General features: G+C 44.1%; 1 protein-coding gene across 1 annotated transcript in view; it reads left to right on the top strand.

Annotated features, from left to right (window-relative positions):
* Iqck (IQ motif containing K) overlaps nt 1-20,893 on the top strand; it is a 117,696-nt gene that overhangs the window by 13,644 nt on the left and 83,159 nt on the right. The gene's annotated exons all lie outside the window — the stretch shown is intronic.

Here is a 20,893-nt window from a genome sequence, read left to right as displayed (position 1 = left end):
TCCACACAATTACCGTTTACATGGTACATTGGTTACTACATAGGAGTTGCCATTGTATATTATTAAACATGTCACACTAAGTAACTGATGATGGGCACAGAGGCGGGGTGTTCCCATGGGAGAAGCTTATTTCCTACATAACATGGAGTCTCAGAGCAAAATGGAGTCTGTGTAGTCATTTCCCTTAGAGTCTGGCCTAGAACATTCTCATGGAGCCGGATCTGTCAGCCCATCACGATGAATGCTGAATAAGTGAGTGCATGTCAGACATCAGGAGAGTGACACTGTTACCCTGTCCTGGGCCAGAACCCTGGTCTTCTTTCTGGAAAGGCTGTTCTAGTGGACTCATCCCTGGAGAGCTGCGAGGAAGAAGACAGCCACCTACTTCCTGAGTTCAGCCAATGGGAGAGAGCAGTAGATGGCAAATAGCGCAGCCTGATCCCCCTTGCATTAATTTTGCAGTTAATTAATCAAGTGCACCTTGGTTTCTTGCACAGTGATTAAAAGTCACCTGACTTTTTTCCTGTTTTTTTGTTTTTGTTTTTCCCTGTGTGTATGTGTGTGCGTGGCGGGGGCAAGGGGCTGTTTTGTTTCCAGTAGTGGGGTTTGAACCCAGGAGTGTTCTACCACTGAGTAATATCCCAAGATCTTTTTAAATTTTAAAAAGTTTGAGCTGGGTACGGTGGTGCACTCCTTAATCCCAGTGACTTGGAAGTTCAAAGTCAGCCTCAGTAGCTTAGCAAGGCCCAAAGTAACTTAGTGAGACAGTGTGTCAAATTTTAAAAAATAAAAAGGGCTAGGGATGTAGCTCAGTGGTAAAGTGCCCCTGGGTTCAATCCCCAGTACCAAAAATAAAAATTTTTTTTTTTTTTTTTTTTTTTTAATTTTGAGAGAGGGTCTGCCTAAATTGCTGAGCCTGGCCTCAAGATCTTCCTGCCTCTGCCTCCTAAGTAGTTGTGATTTAGGCATGTGCCACCAAACCCAGCTAACATTACCTAATTTTGAAATCCACCTCCATCCAAGCTGGCTGCACAACCTAAGACAAATCATTTTGTCCTTCTCAGCCACCATCATTTCCGTATATGTCAAATGAGGATAATCTTAGCACTTGCTCATGGGCTCATTATGCAGAGGGAACAAGGTAGCCCCTGCAAAGTGCATAGGGCGGACCCTGGAAAATAAATCTTGAAAATGTTAACTGTTATTTGTTATTAGTTTTTATGTGCTGCAGGCGTTTCCCAGGTGGGATGGGTTACACCTGTTACCTGAGTGGCCTCACTCTTGTTTCCTGGTCAGCTGGAGGCCTGATTCAGCCCTTGGTCCCATCTTCCAGGAAAAAAGCATCCAGTTCTACAGTTATTTATGAGGAAGGTTAATTTTCTTGATACTCTCATGAGGAGGTGAGGAAGAGGGCCTTGCTTGCGCCTGTCAGGCAACACTCATTAATCCTTTCTGGATGCATTTCTGCCCTCTCTGGACACCCCCTCCCCAAATAGCCGCTGTAGACCCCTTCTGAATCCTGAATAATTCGGCTCGGGCCCTCAGCTTGCATGCCCTCTCTGCAAAGCTGAAGTCCAGTGTTCAGCTTACTGTCCTCCATTAAAATGCAGTTCAACCATCACCCATAGCCTTTGGGGGTGGGAGCAGGGGCAGGAGCTTCACATCAGCCCAGCTGAGACAGGACTATAAGGCTTTCTTCACATTACTGGCAGAAAAGTTCAGTGTTGTTCGTTTGTTTGTTTGTGTACTGAGAATCGAGCCCAGAGTCTTGCACAAGTTGGGCAAGTGCTCTCCCACTGATCTACAGCCCCAGACCAGAAGAGTTGAGCTTTGGTCTTTGTTTTTGATAGTAGGGATTGAACCCAGGGATGGTTCACCACTGAGCCAAGTCCCTAGCACCTTTTTCCCTTTTTGTAAAAAATTTGAGACAGGGTCTCAGTAAGTTGGTTAGGGCTCACTAAATTGCTAAGGCAGTCTCAAACTTGCAATCCTCCTGCCTCAGCCTCCCAAGTCACACCATTGCACCCCACAAAAGCTAAGTTTTGACACACTAATGAATTCAAGTCTAGGGAACCTTGGTCCCTCCTTTGTCTACTGACTTGCTACTGAAGACTGGTTGTCCACAATGATCAGATCCCCTATTTTCCTTAGCATGACAGGACACTTGGCTGAAGCAGACTGTGACCAGAAAAAGCTGGTAAAATAAATGCTGATTATCACAGCCAGGTAATAGCTCTCCTCACCTCGCTTTGACAACTGCTGTGATAATTGCAAGATTAGTATCAAAAGTCAGATAAGCCATCTTAGTGGTTAGGCGCTCTGTCGGCACTGGTCACAATACCTTCCATGTGTCACCTCGTTTCATCCTTAAATAACCTCTTCCATCGTGCCTTTATGGATGAGGCCCTGAAACACAGAGAAGTTGATTATGACCTGAGGTTATGCAGCCAGTGAGCTGTGGGGGGCATCTCCAGATGACCCCGGGGCCTGGACTTTCATTCCTCCCAATACATGGGAGTTGGTGGCTGTCCTCTAAATAGCTTCCAGAAATACTGGAAGCTATTTTTTATTTTGACCATAGATGTTTTCTGGAGAATGATTGGCACTCAGTCTTGGTTATAAAATCCAAACTGCTTCTGATTTTCATCTATTGTTCATTTGCTCACTTGGCCACTCAGTTCACCTGCACAGTTCATACCCCACCTTCTCCCCCACCTGTGGTGTCACCAGGGGCAGCCAGCTGATGCGGGAGTGAGCATGGAGGGGTCAGAGCGCAGCGCCTCGGCCTGGCCCTCCGATGTCAGGTGGCTTTGCCTCTGTGCCTTCAGTGTCTGCTGCTAAGTGAGGGAAACCGGACCATCTTGCAAGTCACATTTCAGTAACCGTAGTGACCGTATTGCTTTTTCTTTCTTCTTTTGACCAAAGTGTATTCAGTGTGCTGCACCTTTTATTAAGCGAAGGATCAAAACCATGCGACATAAGCTGAACATAACAAAATCATCCTGGATTGTAAACATGGAAGGAACACCTGCAAGCAGGTGACGTCACTCAGGGTTAGCACTGTTCACCAAGTGCTCATGAAGCCCTACTGTGTGCTGACCGTGGGGCCGGGCCCTGGAGACACAGGGGACAAGACAGGCCCTGACCTCCACAGAACCAGAATAGAGGTAAAGTCTTCTTGGGTAGGTGAAGAACAATGAGGAACTAGGAGATTTTTATTTTTTCTTCCCACTATATATATTTCCATATATATATATATATATATATATATATATTAATTTTAGTTGCAGATGGGCAGAATGCCTTTATTTATTCATTCATTTTTATGTGGGGCTGAGGATCGAACCCAGTGCCTCACACTTGCTAGGCAAGCACTTTGCCACTAGCCACAACCCCGCCCCGAGTTTTCCTCCCCTTTGTGTGTTCTATTTTGCTTCTCAGGAACAAGAATGAACGAGGACAAATGGCAAGAGTGGGTCTGAAGCTGGGAGTTCATCCCCGGACCCTGGGGCAGCTCTTCCACGGTGCAGTCTTTATTCCAATTTATGCAGCCATTATTCTAATTTATACCCCTTCAGGGGGCACAAAATCAGCTAAAAAGACAGTAATTAAGATTTTACATCGAAGGTTGCATGTCTAATGTTTGCCCATAAATAATTTTATAATGAGGGGGCTAGAAGCAGTTTCCAGCCCCCAGGCAGTGATAAAATGTTTTTAAAGAATCCAAGAAATTTCTGTTTGTATTAGAGATTCATGAGGCGTCCTTGTGCTGGCTCATATTTCATCTTTGACGCCCCACAGATGAGCTGCTGCCGAGACCAAATGAAAACAGTCCCACGCCAAGTGCTGCGTGGTGCTTAGATGCGACTTTAAGGTCTCGAGTGTGTAACGAATGAACAAGGAGGAGAGAAAACGTGGGTTCCGAAAACTGTCAACTCGCAACAACTGATCAACTGTGCAGGCTATCAGGCACGTGGGTTCGAATCCCTGCTGGGCCTCTTCCTTGCAGGGTGGCCCTAAGTAACCTGAGCCTCAGTCTCTCAGCCATTAAAGGATGACACAGCAGCTCCTGTTATCAGGAGGGAGAAAAGGCCTCATTGAGTAAAGCTCACAGGCACCAGCGAAGCTAGGGTCAGTCTGTGCCAGAAGGCTGTTTTTTGAATGCCACAAAGACACAAGGTGGATAAATTACCGTTGACTTTTTCCATTTCCTGACTTAGGCATTCTTAATTAAATCTGATTCCCTTCGTTTTTCTCCCTTAGTCACGTAGTCTTTTGTGGGATTTTTTTTTTTTTAAAGACTTGAAAATTACATTATTGCCATCTCAACATTTGTCAGGCCCAAGTGGAACTCCTGTTATTTAGATCGGCACGACAGATTTGCATTTTCTCCATTCAGCTGTTCCTCACATCCTGTCATTGGGAATAGATGCTTCAACTGCACGATAACTGGCCTCCGACCAAAATCACACAACTGGAGCATTCTTATCTGTCACCGGCCACCACCGGCCACCAGACTTGCATACAAATAGCTTGTAAACAGCGGCATAATTCATTATTTATCGGGGCCATTCAAATTATATCTTGAAATAGCATTTACAGTAGGTCATTCAAGAATAATTGCCAGTTTGAAATTTGCCCTTAAACTGTTGACTTCTAGATTTCTATATTTGTGTTCCTCATTTTCTGCTTTGTTCTTAAAGTGCCCAGAACAGAGTCGTGACTCAGTAAATGTTTATGAATGAATGAATGAATGAATATAATTCTTCTAATGTCAAATGTCAGGGCCTGCTTTGAAGACAGCGAGTTACAGAAGTGTTCTGTGGAGGTCGGTGGCTTTTTTGTCAGTTTGCTGTGACTATTAGACAAAGAGGTGATTCCTTAACTACATGTCCCTGCGGCGTTTGGATCTGTTGCCTCTAGAGGGAGGTAAAGGATGGGGGGCTGCCCGGGTCTGCAGAACCCCTAGTACTAGAGCCAAACCGGAGCAAATCCCCTCAGATGAAGGGGCCTCACAGCCGATGGAGAGCCAGGGGGTTGAGCAAGAGGTGGGAATTGGAGAATAGCAGTTGCCAGCACTTTACAGAAACCGTGCTTTGTGCCAGACCCTGTTCTAAGCACATTGACCATAGGAAATGACTAAATCCTCCCCAAATCACTGGAGCTGGATACCGTTGTCACCATCCTACGGGCTGGGGCTGTACAGCATCAGGGTGAACCTAGAAGCTCAAGTACTCAGCTAGAAAGAGGCAGAGCCAAGACTCAAACCAAGCAGACTGGTTCCTGAGCCTCGGAGTTTGACCACTACACCAACACAACTGGCTGTTCTGACAACTTGCCAGAAGCAGAGACCAGAATCTGATATGAAAGAGGGGTCTGGAGGCCATAGAGAAGAGGAAGGAGAAACTAGGAAGCCCTTCATCTAGGTCGTCCTGTGAGTACCATGAAACTCCCAGGAAGATCAAGGAGAACGGAGCATGGACAGTACAGAGAGCATGTCGTTACTGTAGCACAGGGCACTTGGCCAGTTACACGCATGCCTGTGTGTGTGTTAGTCCATTTTCTGTCCCTACAGTAAAATACCCGAGGCTGGGTAACTTGTTAAGAAAAGAGCTTTATTTTAACTTACAGTTTTGGAGACTGAAAGGCCAAACAGCATGGTGCCAGCTCTTGTGAGGGCCCCCTAGCTGCGGGCACATGATAAATGGCATCCTAGTGGGGGCTCATGTGAAAGGGAGAGATCACATGGCAAGACAGGATGTCTGGGAGTGGGAGGGGCCAGTCCTACTCTTTATAACAACCCTCTTGTAAGAACTAACCAGGTCCCCGAGAACTACTGAGTCAGTTCCTTCCCATGGCAGTATCCTCAATGACCTAATTATTTCCCACTAAGTTCCTCTTCTTAAAGGTCTCTCCTTACCTCCCAGTGCTACTGTCCTGAGGACCAAGGTCCCAACACAGGAACTCTTGAGGGACATCAAGCCATAGCTAAACCATAGCAGCGTGTGACATGTGGGGTGTTTGCGCGCCTGCGCAGGTTGGTGTAGGTGTTGCTGTGCGCTCACAGTGAAGGAGGTGATATATGTACCTGGTCCAGTGGCTGAGAATCCCAGCTCTGAAACAGTGGACTCTGCTTCCGACCCGGGTCTGCCCCAGCAAGCCGTGCAGGCGTGATGATGTTCAGGCTGATTTCACTAATCATTCATTTCTTTTGTATATGCCATTTTTAATGTTTTAACTTTAATGTATTCGTCATTAGATATTTAAATATTTAAATGTTCAAAATAAAATTCAGCTTATTTAATGAGTAGATATTTCTCCATTTCTTAAATTTTGGAGGATACTATAGTTGGGAAAATATACCTTAAGTGTGTGATTTCCATGAATTATGTCAGCCTTGGAATTAGATCAAGGAACTATGCATTTGATGATATGAGTTTAGCAGCACAGTAAGATTAACCCTTTCCCAGATGGTTATTTTCAGCCATTATGTACAAAGGTCATGGAGATGATTTAGGTGACATCTGTATAGCATAAGAGGGTTGGTCAGTCAATAAATAGTCAGTGGGCCTTTTAGTTTTTCTGTGAAATTAGGTGAGTGCTAGCAGTATATTATTTTAAACGAATACACTGTGAAAGATAAAGAGTGGAAATGATTGGTTTGTACAAATAGCTGGTGAAAATACATCTCTGGACCAATAATAAGATACTGTACAGACATTTCTTGGGTTTATGCTGATTTATGCAGCATGCGTTGACCAAGCCAAAGATAAGTGAATGCATCTAATCTAATCTAATCTATTGCTGAGAAAATGAGAAGTCACCTGTAAGTTGGGATGGGGGAGATGAAAGTTTGGGGACTTTTGCCTAGATAGATTGATAGAAACATAGATTGATAGATTTATGTAAAGCCAAAGACATGGTCCCAGTGACCTACCTCCTCCAGCCACACCCTACCTGCCTACAGTTACCACCCAGTTAATCCATGAGTGGATTAATCCACATTAGGTTACAACTTTCATCATTAATCAGTTCACCTCTGAACATTCTTGCAATGTCTCACACATGAGCTTTCGGGGCACACCTCATATCCATGCCATAACAATATCCATGTACCTACCTATCTATCTGCAGTTTTGTTTTGCTTTTGTTTTTCTCCCCACTGGGGATGGAATCCAGGGCCTCCAGTGTGCTAGGCAAGCAAGTGCTCCACTACTGAGCTACACTCCCGCCCCTCCCCTGTGTTATGTATTCCAGTACTTTGGTAATGTTTAAAATAAGCTTAGTTATTTTATAATCAGGAAAAATAGGAATTACAAATAGATAACATTTTCAAGCCCATGTATTTGACCCTGGTAGGTTGTTTCTCTCCTTCCATTCACTGACCCACTGGGAAAATCACCTCACCTCCATCTTTTTACTATCCATTCTCTCTTTTATGTATCAAAATCCCCTGGTACAATTCCTTTCAAATTTACTTAATGACCCAGAACTGTCAAGTTCAGTGGCCTTTTCCAGGGGTGAAAAGTTGGCCAGAGCAGAAGAGATGTCAGGTCAGCAGCAGCTTTACGGGATAGTCCGCAGGGCCTGTGGGCTGTATCAGGTGGTGCAGAAGAGAGTGCGACTTTCATCTTCAGCGCAGTGGCAGATATTTGAAGCAGTGGTTCTCAAGCCCTTGGGCCCAGGGTTCCCTTGTCAAAGCGTTGCCTCGGGCCCTTACAGTCCGGAAATGAAAAGCTTAGTTAAGAGACCTTACTTAGCACTAACCTGATTGCTGTGCTGAGTAATTATCTGAAAACCTTGCGACTTAAAATAACAATGGTTCGTTATTTTTTGTCATTCTGTGGGCTGACCTACTCGGAGTCTGGGGCTTTGGTGATGCTCTTGGCCGGGACCCTCCTGTTCTCTTCCATGTGGCCTCTCTTGCTCCATCCGTGGGCCATTGCCGTTCTTCTACAGCATGGTGGTCCAGGGGCGGCTTTCCAAGAGGGCAGAGGCAGAGATGCAGAGCCTAAGTGCTAGAACTCACTACTTCCACCACATTCCATGGGTCCAAGAAACTCAAAGCAGATGAAAAATAGACTCCATCTTTTCTTGACTGGCAAAGTCATGTTGGACAGGACTATGAACCTAGGAGGCATATTGATTAGGGGCCATGAGCGTAATAATCTATCCCATCTATCCTTATAGTCACTTCAAAGACAGAGTGTGGTCATTTATCTTATTAAAGACTATAATATAAAGGAGAAATGAAAGAAAATCATTTATAATATAAATAATGTATATTTCCTTTTTAAATGCTCCAATAAAACTACACTACATTATGAAGTAGTCACTTGCTTGTACCTGTGTGAACAGTCACTACACAACAGCTACCAAAGGCAGATTGAATCACGTTCCACTCAAATACTGTAAGTGGTGTTGCTCTTGGTGGTATGATTTTCTGAAATGGCAAAAAACTCTTAGGTTCTAAAAAAACTATGATTTTTTTCTTGACTATGTGCTAACTGTTTCCCTGGAAAAATCAATCTATATTGAAACATAAAAAGACCTTGTGTTCATATTAAATTGATTTAGGTTCCAGGCTCAAACAATTCTGAACAAATTTTGTACTGATGTCCAATGAAAAACCTGAAACTATTTAGAACACATGACAGTCTTTCCTCGTGTAGGATGTCCTGCCCGCTGCAGGGTGCAGAACCTCTCTGCTCCTGAAGTCTGCAATGAATTGTCCCGTCAGCTGTTTCCTTGGGGGGCTCTCCAGGGGAATCTGTTTCTTGGCCTTTTCCGGTTTCTGGAGCTGGCTGCACTCATTGGCTCATGAGCCTCTTCCATGTTCAAAGCCAGCAATACCAACCATCTCTTCGACCTCTGCTTCCTTTGTCACCTCTCCTCCTCTGACTCTCCTGTTTCACTTATCAGGGTCCCTGGGTTACACTGGACCCACGTGGGTAATCCGTTAACCACTCCGGCTCAAATTCCTTAATTCAATCACATCTGCCAAAGGTCTTTTGCATATAAGGCAATGTATTCATAGGTTCAGGGAATTAGGATCTGAATATGTTTTGGGGTCATTATTCAAACTATCACACCCAGCATGCTGACACTGTATCTCAAGGGGGAAACATCCAGAACCCGTCACTTGGGAATCGGGGTTCAGTGTTTCAGTGGAAGCTCACAGGACACAACTCAATATGAACTTCCCCAATGTTCAATGTTGACAACTAATTAAAAAAAATTAAACACAACATGTCAGACAACATATTGTGAGCTAGATATCACCAGCTGGTGACCTCTGATTTTCCCAAGTTCCCAGTCTGTGATTCTTAGCTGTAAGCTATTTGTTCATCCTGCCTCAGGACCCTAAGCCAACCTGAAGCGCCCCCATACCATACTCTGGGAGCACAATCATTTATGAAGTACTTTTTTTCCAGCTTTATTCAGATATGATTGGAAAATAAAAGTTGTATAAAGTGTACAATGTGATGATTTGATATGTCTACATTATGAAATGATTGCCACAATCAAGCTAATTAACAATCCATCACCTTGTGTCTCACATAGTGTCTTAGTTGGTTTGAGCTGCTATAAGAAAATACCGGAAATAGTTCATAAAATTATTTCTCATATTTCTGGGGGCTGGAAGGCTAATATCAAGGCACCAGCAGGTCAGGATTCTAATATGAATTGGTGGGTACACATTGAGACCACAGTGTGTGTGATTTGGTGAGAACACTTAGGATCTCTCTTAGCAAACTTCAAGTTCATGAGTACTTCTTTCTCCAGGTTCTGTATTCCTCGCTCAACATTTGTTTATAAACTCTCATTGATTTTTAAGAATAGCTGTGTGATGTAGGTGGTGTTGTGAGCATTTCTTTAAAGTCTGGAAACTGTAGCCCAGAAAGAATGAATAACTTACTTGCGTGTACAGGGTCCCTGAGCCAGGAAGCTAGTCAGTCCTCCTGTCTCTAAGCCTACCTCAGCTCTCAACTGCAGGAGAGGGCTTCTGCACCCAAAGAATGGAGGCAGGCGATGCACGCTCACAGAAAAATCAGAAGCTACCCAAAAGCAAACACCCAAACACACATAGAGGAATATTATTCAATCTTAAAAGGGAAGGAAATTCTGGCTTATGCTACAACATAGATGAGCCTTGAGGATATTATGCAAAGAGAAATTAGCCAGTCAGGGAAAGACTGAAGCTGGCGCGGTGGTGCACACCTGTAATCCCAGTGGCTCAGGAGGCTGAGGCAGGAGGATCGTGAGTTCAAAGCCAGCCTCAGCAATTTAGTAAGGTGCTAAGCGACTCAGTGAGACCCTGTCTCTAAATAAAATACAAAAGAAAAAAAAGGGCTGGGGATGTGGCTCAGTGGTCAAATTCTTAGAGACAGAAAGAATGATTGGGTTGCCAGGGACTGGGTGAGGGAGCCGAGAAGGTGAAATTGCTTAATGTGTTTCCGTTTTGCAAGATGAAGAGTGGTCTCTGTGGTCTCTTCTCATTCCTACTTCCAGCCACGGGCAACCACTAAGCTACTTTGTAGATTTAGCCTTTCTGGACATTTCATATCATCCCACAATATGTACTCTTTTCCATATGCAATGGACTTACTGCAATATCATCAGCACTCCATGTTTTAGTAGGCTTCCGTACCTCCATTTTTGTTACTGGAGAATGTTTCATTGTTTCATATTGTTTGGGGATTGCTTGCACTTTGGAGCCATCATGAACCATGCTGCCAAGAACACACATTTGTGTACAAGTCTTTGAGTGGACTTAATGCTTAGGTACCAAGGAGTGGAGGAGGAAACTGGGTCTGGACCTAACCTTATCACATTTGATTGACTATTAAGACATTAAATGAGTCCAGACAGCAAATCCCAGTTTCATGTTTTGGAATTTAGCACCGAAGCATGAATCCAGGGTCAAAGTGAGGGACCATCTTTTAATGCTCTGTCATTGCCAAAAGGAAATCTGAGCCAGTGTCAGGAGACTATCCTGCCCAACAGTGGTCCTTTTTAGTGACAAACCATTTGTAGAGTACTTCTGTATGCCAGGGTTGTTTCACATTGTGACCTCATTTAATCATCACAATAGCCCTGTGGGTGGGTGAGTGTATCTTCTACATTAAGTGACTGAGGCCCAGAGAGGTTCCCCAAAGTCATGTGACTACTAAGAAGAAGAGCTAAGGTTTGAACCCAGGAGTCAGAGTCCAGAGCCGACGTTCTTTCCTACTATGTCTCCTGGTGATGAGGCTGTCGAGGCTGAGAATATTTCCCATTGTGCAGTTTTCCCTACAAAGAAATGCTGAATTGTTTGAGCGAGTAGATATACTTACCCTGATGTGAACATGACACAATGAACATGTGTATCAAAACATCACAAGGCACCCTGTAAATATGTGTGATTTTTATGTGTTAAACATTTTCTTAAGCTGGGCACGTTGGCACATGCCTGTAATCCCAGTGGCTCAGGAGGCTGAGGCAGGAGGATCACAAGTTCCAAGCCAACCTCAGCAAAAACGAGACACTAAGCTGCTCAGTGCAGCAACTCAATGTGACCCTGTCTCTAAATAAAATACGAAATAGGGCTGGGGATATGGCCCAGTGGTGGAGTGCCCCTGAGTTCAATCTCTAGTATCTCCCCAAAAAACTTTTTTCTTAAAATTTTAAATGGCTTTAAAAATATTTAATTGTCTGATTTTTATGTGCCGATGAAATAGAGGAAGGCGAACAGCAGGAGGAGGGGAGGGGAAGAGGCAGCCTGGGGACTGAAGTGGAGCAAATTATATTCCATGCATGTATGATTATGTCAAAATAAACCCCAATGTTATACATAACCATAATGCACTAATAAAAACATAACGTTTTTTCCCCAAAATTTGTAAGTGGCTTTTACATTTTTTCATTTGTTTAAAAAAAAATTTCCCTTTGTGACTCTTGGAATTTTTGTCAGATCCAGTTTGTAAGCCCTGTAAGAAAATCTTATTATAACTTTATAGTCATGCTTCTTTTCTTTTTTCTTTTTAACAAAAGGGCATTGATGACTCCATTCCTCAAACTTGGCTAGTTGCTTTTGTTGCTGAAAATCAAAGTCATCGTCAAAGGACAAGGCTTTAAAAAGTCAACAGGCTCTGCCCTGAGGGTGACCCCATGGTTCCCTTACCAAATAAAGGGCAGGGCTCTGTGGCAGGACTTTCCTTCTCTGGCCTGAAGCTTTGTCCTCAGACTTGGGGGCATGCTTTTGTGCCAGATGGCTGAGCTGGCAGTCTTGACTGACAGGGAAGCATAATTATTTGGCCATAAATTGCATTTCAGTTATTATACACAGCATCAGTTAACTTTTTGCTGTTTAACAAACTAATTTCAGAGTTAGAGGTTCAAAATGACAACTGTTTACTTAGTTCACCATTCTGGACACAGCTTGGAGCTTCTTCTGACTTTGGCTGAGTTCATTCATGTGTCTGGTCAGTTCCCAGGTAGGCTGGGCGCAGGCTGGTCTGGGTTGGCCTCTTCGCTTGGTCTTTCAGGCGACCTCAGATTGACCCATGTGAATGGCAGCACTTGGCAGCCCCACAGGATTGCTAGGATTTGAGGGAATGCCATCAAGGCCTCGTGAGACTGAGGCTCGGACCTGACATGATATCAGAGTCACCCATTATGTTGGGCCAAGCAAGACGAAGCCTAGCCCAGATTCAGGGAGTTAGGAAATAGATTCCACCTCCTGATGGGAAGAGTAGTAAAGTCACATGGCAAAGGACATGGATACAGAGGTGGAGAATGGTGGCCCTTTATGCTCATTGCCTTGTACACTGCATTTAAAATAGTATGAATTTGGCAACAGAAGGCGGGTTCGACTTCTGGCTCTAACCTGGTAACTTCAGGGGAGTTACTGCTCTGCAAGTCTCTGCTCATGTGTAAACCCGAGGTAGGATTGTTGGGAGGTTTAAATGAGCTACTGCATGGAAGGACCAGCTCTGGAGCTGGACTATCAGCTTTGAATTCTTATTCTTCCACTTATTGGTGAGTGACTCCGGCCAAGGTGTTTAGCTTCTCTGTGCCCCAGTTTCCTCTTCTATAAAATGGGAATCATACGGAGGACCTAGGATGTCGTTCTTATAAGGATGAGTTAAGTAAAATTTCAGCGTTCCTGGCATATGGAAAACACTCGATACACATTAACTGCTGTAAACACTATTAGCATTATGCTTGGAAAACAGCAAATCTGCAAAAGGAATGTGATTTCCCCATGGTGTCTTCCAGTTGACCAGTTGTTGCATTGATTACTGGTGGATGGTGTCCCTGTTCCTAGTTTCTGGATGTTACAGATGGCCAAGGGTGGACTCTTCTCATCATTCTAAAGTACAACAGGGGAGGGGACCTAATCTGAAATACAAAATGCTCCAAAATCTGAAACTCTTTTTTTTGGGGGGAGAGCGGGTGTAGCAGGGATTGAACTCAGGGGCACTCCAGCACTGAGCCTCATCCCCAGCCCTATTTTGTATTTTATTTAGAGACAGCGTCTCACTGAGTTGCTTAGCACCTCGCAGTTTCTGAGGCTGACTTTGAACTTGTAATCCTCCTGCCTCAGCCTCCCAAGCCTAAGCCTCCTGAGACCTGCAGCACCTCCCCTGGCGTCAAAATCTGAAACTTTTTGAGCACCAACATGACCCTGTAGTTGAACATTCCACACAATGAAACCTTTCATACATAAAATTGTTAAAAATACCAAATTATCTTCAGGCCATGGGTATAAGATATGAAACTTAAATGAATTTCCTGTCTAGACTTGGGTCCCACCCCCAAGACACCTCATTATAATATGCAAATATTACAAAATCTGAAAAAATCCAAAACCCAAAGTCCTTTTGGTGCACAAGCATTTTGGATAAGGGATACAAAACCTGTAGTCCCTTAAAAATGGTACTTATTAGTAAACATGAAAACATAACTGTTAGAAATATTAGCATGCTCAGAACCTGAGAATATAATATGAACATATCTTTTAAATTTTACTTATCCTTATCAACTATATATTACCATTCATTACTATGTGTTATTCCCATTTTTACAGATTAGGCAAACAGGGCAGAGAGGCTAAATACCTTGCCCAAAGTCACTTACCAGTAAGTGGAAGAATAAGATTTGGAACCCAGGTAGCCTGACTCTGGAGCTAATCCCTTCACACATCAGCTAATTTAACCCTCTCCACAAGGGTAAAGGGTTAGACTCACAACTTGTGACCACCACCCCCACCCCATCCCAAACAACAACAAGAGCTGGGCAAGCCTCCCAGACTTGAGAATTTGTGTCTAAAGAATGGAAGCCATGGGGCCGGGGTTGTGGCTCAGTGGCGGAGCGCTTGCCTAGCATGCGTGAGGTGCTGGGTTTGATCTTCAGCACCCCATAAAAATAAATAAATAAAATAGATTTATTTAAAAAAAAATGGAAGCCCTTTGTTTAAAAGAGTGAAAATGGAATTTGATGGATTTTTTTTAAATGAACATATCTTAAAATAAATAATTGGCTCTCTTGGTTGTTTACAGAACTGCATTTTTTCTGTTACTTTTTATAAATAAGAAAACCCAGATCTTAAACTAGTTGCAGACCCAAAAGATGTTTTAAGTGTTAACCCCTTAGAATAATAAAGGAAACAGAGGTGAAATAGAACCTTCCTAAAATCAAACTTCTGTTTCAGAAATCAAGCACTGTTGATTTTTTTCTATGCTTCCACTTGAAAGGTCATCAGTCAGCTCTTTGAAGCAGGGGTCTGCGAACTGGGGACCATGAGGCCAGCTGCCTGCTTGTGTAAATGAGTTGTTAGAGTGGAGCGGTGCCCGTGCCTCTTCATCTTGTCTGTGACAGGTTTTGCACTGCAGGGACACACTTGAATATTTGTGACTTGAGCCCTAAATGTTTACTATCTGGTCCTTTAAGAGAAAGTTTGTTGAAGGCTGAGCACGGTGGCACGTGCCTGTAATCCCAGCAACTCAGGAGTCTGAGGCAGGAGGATTCCAATTTTGAGGACAAAAATTTAGGAAGACCGTGTCTCAAAATAAAAAGGGCTGGGGATGTGGCTCAGTAGTGAGTGCCCCTGGGTTCAATCCCCAGTACTGGACAGCAGAGGTGGCGGGCCTGAAATGTTAAAACAACAACCACCTGAAATAGAAGACTGAAAGTAAGGACAGTGTATAAGGCAGACGCAGGCTGAGCACATCTGGGGAATGTGGAGGCTGTGGCAGGCACAGCGACAGGGCGGGGGTGCCTGAGTCAGGCCGGTGGGCTCCAGGCCCCTCTCCAACCCTTGTTAGCTCTGGGCTTCTGGGGACGGTTCCTTAAACTTGGTAAGCCTTAGTTTTTCTTTTCCTTTCTTTCTTTTTTGTCTTTGTGGTTCTGAGATGGAGCTCAGGGGCACTTTACCCTGAGCCACATCCTGGCCCTTTTTATTTTTTATCTTGAGACAGGGTCTTGCTAAGTTGCTGAGGCTGGCCTTTAACTTGCGATCCTCCCGCCTCAGCCTCCTGAGTATGGAATGATGGGGCATGTGCCACTCTGGCCAGCTGAATCTGATCTGTTGGGTGGTGAGGATGATGATCAGAGTACCCACCTCACCAGGGCTGTTGGGAAGATGAAATGAGATGATGCGTGACAGGGGCGGAAGGCGGTAGCCACTGTTACTAAGCGTTGTGCTTCGAGGAGAGGGGCTTACGTCACAGAGTGAGAAGCCAGAGGGACAGGGTGGGTCTTGCTGGGAGGAACAGCACCCTCTGTTTCAGGCAGGCGAGGAGGATCAGCACAGGTATTATCAGAGCCTCTGCCCAAGCTTCCCTTTTACCCAAGACTTGAGCCAACTCCAAGCAGAAAGCAGGCCACGAAGGGAATGCGCCAGGCCCTTGGTTCTACCAGAGGTGACTGTGCAGCTAGCCTTGCCAATAATTTTGATCCTGAGAAAGGAGTTTTTGTGGGAGTGCAGTTTTAGGAGACGTGCCTTCTCTTGAGTGAGTGTGCGTTGACATTGACCTTATAGGTGCCTTCCCTGGCCAGAGTCTGTGTGGGAGAAAAGCAAGGTTTAAGGCAGGAAACCAACTGTGCAGTGGTTAAAGCTTCAGCCTGCTCCTTAGATCTGAGGTGGGCTGAAGGCCACAATGCCGTTCCTGTCCTTCCAGGAAACGGGCTGTATTCCCCTGGAGCAAATTAAGTGCGAGACATGTAAATAGCATTATAAAGATTAAACATTACAGTGGGGTTGATGTACTTAAGTGATCCCTCGGCATCCAGTCGTGCCTTTGGATTAGCTTAATTGGAGCCTGAGTGATCAGAGCTTAATTAGAACTTAATTGAACGACTGGAATGAACAGAGCAGGCATAATGGCTGCTTTGTAAACTTCACTTGGAAGTTCTTTCTGATGCATCTCTGAAAATATTTTGGGCACTCAGTAAACTTAATGATTTTTTATTATCATCAGGGTTTTTTTTTTTAAATAAAAGCCTTATTTTTTATGTCATTAGCAGTAAAAAGAGTGCAAACTCAAATTAGTTTGTTTCAGCTGGAGAGTGTTGAGCATGTCGATTCTTGTATTTGCTGAGGTTCTTATATTTGCTGGAGATGATGCTTTGAGGACTGATCCTGCAAGGGACAGAAAACCCCATTCAACTGACTTAAGTAGAAAAGAGATTTTTTTTTTTTTAAAGTGCAGACAAGAGGCCCATGGGGAGATCTTCTGGTAGAGCCCATTTGGGGACCCAGAGGATATCTTTGTGACTTGGTTCCTCTCTATCTTTTGATGGTTTCCTTTGGGTTGACCCTGCCCTCCAATGGGTCCTCCCTTTGTGACCCCAGCCTAAGGCTTTCTCTTTAAATGAACTATTGATCAATTACCTGCTGTTAGCAAAAGAATGCGAAGGGGCAGCTATCATTAATGTAACGTGGAGAAAACTAGCTTAAATAATAAAGGGGGTTTATTGGCTCAGGAGACTAGAAGGTCCTGAGGTTGAGAGGGCGGCTTCATTCGGTGATTCAGGACTCAGTGACACAGCTGAGGGCCTGGTTTTCTCCTGCCTCTTTCTTAGCCTCTTGCAGACTCAGCTTTCTCCCCAGGCTGGCTTCACTCTGAGGAGCAAAACACTCTGACCACAGGTCTGGAGTCTTGGCGTCCCCTTCTACCTCAACCTGCAGGAGAGAATAGGCGAGCTCTTTAAGGAAAGCAAATTATTTCCCAGAAGTTCCAACAAGTCTCCGATCACATCCTGTCTGAAATAGGTCACATGCTGATCCCTCACTCAGTGGATCCCACTAGCCGGGATAAATGTGAGCCAGGTGGTTTGGGTTCAGGTGGAGGTGAGGCGGGAAGATCATGGCTGCCTCCTCAGAAGATACGCTGGAGCTGGGGATGGGCTGTAGCCTAGGAGCTGCTGCTTAGCTTGGGTTAGGGCTTGCTGAACCTTGAACAGTGCCTTAGCCACAGTGGGGCCATGTCTTCCTTATTTATCTCGAGTTTAGCCCAGGGCCTGGTGCATAGTAGGTGTGCAGTGAATAATTACTGAATAGAGTCAAACTGGAACAATGAACTTTGCTGAATTTGGAAAGCAATAAGGAGTTTTCTGCCTGAGTAAAATGAGGGCTGGAAATAGTATCTTTGCTTTAAATGTGGATTAAATGTGGAATTTGGGGAGAGGCAGCAAGACCTCCTTATTTCCCAGCCCATCCTATCCTGTGCATATTTTCCCTCCGGATTTTGTTTGCTCATCAAGTTAGGTTACTGTGAAGAACACTGTAAACAATAGTTGGTATCAGGAAACTATTTATAACTCCTGACTACTCCTTTGATGATGTCATGACCCCAAAATTTGCTACTATGAATAATTCAGTAAAACAAATCCTTTTGTTCCTTTACATTCCTTGCCCATCTCATAATCATTTATTATAGTTGTTTTCTATTTTTTTAATCAAAACCTGAATATCATTTTTAGAGTACAAGGGCTTTGGTCAGTGAAGGAAGAAACTTCATTTCCTGCCCTGGCCAATGGGGAAATTAGAAATACCATCAGCTCTTGTTTAGGGGGTGGGGGGAAATTCTAAAGAGTGGAAAAAATAGATCCTAGCAGGAAAGGTGTGGTAGAATTATTTTAGCATTATTCTTTTTTATGGAGAACACTTTTAGAAATGATCGAGAGGCCTGGGCTGGAAATCTTTGTCCATATGTTGTGTTTTTAGTGCATTTTTGAACTTCTTTGAGAAATACTACTTTCTCTAATAAAATTCTAATGCAGTGACAAAAATATGAATGCCCATTTGAAGTTTTCTGTGGTAAGTATTTTGGCATCGGTTATAATCTGAAAGTTTGCTTATGTCTAGAATCATAGTTATTGATTGATTTTGTCAGGTTAGAATTCTCGGGTCTTTCAAAGTTTATTGTGAAGAATATATCAGAAGGAGGCTGCGGTGATGTATGCGTATGCCATGTCTATGGCCTTTGACTGCAGATCTTTGTCCCTGCTCTGTCTGTGCCACCATCCCCTGGCCACAAGTGACTGAACCAGGCATTAAGGGTCAGGCCTCTGGGCAGCCCCTGTAGGCCGGTGGGTGGTCCTGAAATGGCTGGTTCAATTGCTCTGGCCACAGGGACACTCTTATCCTGGGTAGCAGCCAACCAACACAATCAGACTCCCTTCTGGGAGGTGGGATGTCAAATGACAGAGACAACTGGAAAACCACAGTTCGGGCAGACAGGGAGAGTCACCCAGGGACTGGAGAAAGCTTTAAAAACAGCCACAGTTAGCAGAACTTGAAAGCAGAGAGGAGGAGAAATCCAGTTTGCATGGGACAACAGAACAGGCGGTAGCAAGTAGGAAAGAATCCACAGCCAGGAAGCCACTTGCCACTCAGAACCAACACCAAACTGGTTGGTTGCCTGGAGCCCCCTGGGCCCTGAACACCACGAGTGTGGCCCAGAGCTTCCAGAGACTGGCTCTGCCACCAGGCAGAGGATCCTGTGTCCCTTACCACCCTCTGCCTTCACAGTGACACCCTTGGTAGAACGTGCTATCCTTTAAAACCCTCTGGGGCCTCCAAGTGAGGCCTGGCGGGGAGACCGCTTTGGCCCATGGAAGCGTGGACATGGGCCATCCTCTGTGTTGCTGGTTTGCCGTGAGAATGGACATTTTTCAGGTGGAGGCTGCTCTATCAGCCTGTGTCTCAGCGTAAAGCCAACATGGATCAGATAGAAATAGTCATGTGACATGAGAAGTTTTAGAGGTCGAGTGTTACCCCAAGATCTAGCCTAATCTGACAGAAAAATTCCAGTAACCACGGTGCATCAGTCTGAAGGCTTGTGTTTCCTAGTGACCCAGTGTGGTACTCGGAGGTGGCGTCTTCAGTAAGTGCTTAGATCATGAAGCTGGACTCTCATGCATGGGTGGGAGCTCTTGTAAGAGGCCTAAGGGATCCTGTTTGCCCCTTGCTTCATGCGAGGATTCAGGGAGAAGGTGCCTTCTCTGCTGAATGGACCAGTGACACACCAATCTGCCAGCACCGCCATCCAAACTGAGAAATAAACGTTTATAGTTCATAAATGACCTAGTCTGATCCTTTCGTCCTAACAACCTGACTGGACGAAGACGCAAGGTAACCTGAACAGACTCCTATTCTTGCAAGCCCAGAGAAGGTCGGCCAGCTCAGTGCCACACTAGTGCCACAACCGGCCACACTCATACCACTAGATTCACAGCATGAGCTTTTGACTTCTTTAGAGTAGAATTATGTTAGTCATTTGATACTTTCAAATGCTAATTTTTTCTCTTTCCAGTCTCCAGACCTCCAGTCTGTCTCCTGTGTGTGTCCAACATAAAAATTGGCACAGAACAATGTCTGGATGGAACCACTGTTTATTTCTGCCTTTTTCTCTCTTTGAGATTTGGGTCTTTTATGATGATGCTCCCCCCGTTTTATTACATTTTTTTTTCAAAACATAGAATAACTTAAAGAATCTCGGAGGGAACACCCACATACCTACCACGTAGATTTTACAATTACCCACTTTGCTTTATTTGCCCATGACTATCCACCAATGCGAATCAGTCCATCTCCCTCCATCCATTTTTCAGAGTTGCAGATTCATGGCATCATGATACCTTATCCCTTAACACTTTCTTTTTCCTTTCTAACTCCAGATTTTAAAAAAAAAAAGTTTTTTCAACCTTCTTTGAAGTTGCCCTATTTCCTCTGCTTGCCCAAACTTGAACATTTACACCTTTTAACCATCACAGAATGGCACGTATTCACCCATGCTGTGTAGACCCTGGGTGCCCACGCTTTCTTAATCTTCCTCCTTCATTTTTCTATGACTTCCTTTCTTATCTCTTCACTCACCACAACTTTTCATTTTGCCTTTCCTTCTCTCTTTCAGCTCCCCGGCAGATAATTTTTAAACTAAACAACAGCTGAACAATATCCCTACTGTTCCGCGTGCCTGGGTATGCACAGCACGTCCGCGCTTGCCCAGAACAGAAGGAAAACACAATTTCTTCCATTTTATTTCTTTGCATCAAAAATGATTAAATCTGTCTGCATGACCTTCATACATCAGACCACTTGGCTATCTTAAAAGTCTATTTAATAGAATAAGTCAGGCTGCATTCTCTTTGTCAAAAAAAAAAAAATCTTTACCACTAAACAGTGGGGTAAAAGCCAAGAGAACAATGTGTCTTTTGTGGGTTGAGAGAGAAACTGCCATTCTACAATTGCTGGATTGTTTAAATTATTATACGGCAATTCATACTAGTTACATATTTGCATTGTTGTACAAGTATTTTCTTATTTTGATTAAAGCTGGCTTTTTGAAAGGCTGTTCTTGCAACACAGAGTTAAAAGACTCCATCTCATGATCTAGTACATTCC

Source organism: Sciurus carolinensis, chromosome 18, assembly GCF_902686445.1.
Source record: "Sciurus carolinensis chromosome 18, mSciCar1.2, whole genome shotgun sequence".
In the NCBI taxonomy this organism is placed as follows: Eukaryota; Metazoa; Chordata; class Mammalia; order Rodentia; family Sciuridae; genus Sciurus; species Sciurus carolinensis.
This window is presented reverse-complemented; position numbering and strand designations above follow the sequence as displayed.